The sequence below is a fragment of the Phyllostomus hastatus genome, unplaced genomic scaffold (assembly GCF_019186645.2).
Source record: "Phyllostomus hastatus isolate PE091 unplaced genomic scaffold, TTU_PhHast_1.1 phas_contig_86, whole genome shotgun sequence".
NCBI lineage: Eukaryota > Metazoa > Chordata > Mammalia > Chiroptera > Phyllostomidae > Phyllostomus > Phyllostomus hastatus.
The window spans coordinates 35,870,769-35,872,245 of NW_025333977.1; positions in this window are offsets into that span (position 1 = coordinate 35,870,769).

Sequence of the window (1,477 nt, forward strand, 5' to 3'; positions counted from 1 at the left end):
TTTAAAGCACTTCATCATATGAAGTTAGCACCTACATGTCTCATTTCCAAACAAGGAAACCAAGGCACCATAAGAGAATAGGAAACTTTTTCATAAGGAGCAAGGAAAGTTCCGATTTAATGCACCTCACTCTGCTGCTCGGAGGCTTCCCAGCTTCTGGACTGTGATGTGAATAATCTCCTAAGAGACTGGGAAGGATGGAAAGACACCACGGCAACCACCCTGCATTGTTTACCAGAGGACTCAGGGGTGCCTTTTGCACAGCTGTGCCGAGTGGAAGTGTTTAGACAGAAGGCTGTGTGGTCCCGGACTGACGCGGCTGCACTGCGACTCACAGTCAGACTGTCAACCTGGACTGCTGGGACCATAAAACATGACCTGGGTGGCCTGAGCAGAGCAGCAAAGGAAGCCTGTGAAAGACACTCCAAGCAACTATGAGCACAAATGCTTCCCTAGCATGTGGTATGACCTGACTGACTTCTGACAGCAAAAAATACCTTCTCTGTACACTTAGAGTTTTATAGCACCTTCTTCAGTTGTCCTGTAGAAAACATGCCTTTTGAAAAACATAGTTCTTGGAAAGATCACAGATGTCAGAATCACTGCCACTTACTCACTGTGTGGCCCTAAATAACTGACTTTACTTTCATGAGTCCCATCTTTAATATGGGCAAGTAGTACTTTCTCAGACTGTAATAAGAATCAAATGACAATCAAAAGTGTCTCCCATGGCCTGGTCCAATAATTATAGTTCCTTTTAGTCTTGCTTTAGACTAGAGCGACCGGGCCCCTGACTAGCAGGACCTTGCATTATTGAGGCCCTAGGCTCACCCTTCTCCAGGTGTTCTCTTCTCCACTGGGTGAGGAGCCTGCCAGACACATTCAGCTTCTAGATCACCTGCCCTAAACCCAGAACTCCAGCATTCCCTGCTCACATGGCTCTAAACCCACTGCTAGGACCTTGCTTCCCCAGGTTTGTCCTGTGGAGGACAAAACGTGATTCTGGTGTGTGTGTCCCTAGGCCAAGGGCCAGCTGCGTGCAGTGTGCAAGGATGTGGTTGGGTGGGGATTGGGTTGTGGTTGGATTTTTGTCATGAGACTGGAGCCCATGTGGCTGTGTGGCAGGCACTTAAAAAGACATCAGCAAGCAGGAAAGGGAAAAGACAAAGGCAAGCTACAAGCCAGGAGCATCATTTGTACACTCCCTTTGGACTTGACAAGTGTTAGGGGCAAACACTTTTCCCTCGCTCTTCCTTACTTCTAATTCTAATCTAATCTAATCTAATCTAATCTAATCTTATTTAATGCACAGTTCTAAAGCTACAGTAGTTCTTTTGTATGGCTGAATAATACTCCACTATAGATGCATACTACAATTTGTGTATTTATTTATCTTTTGATGGACATTTCATGTTTCTACCTTTTGACTACTGTAAATAATGCAGCTATGAACATTCATGTACTATTATCTATTTGG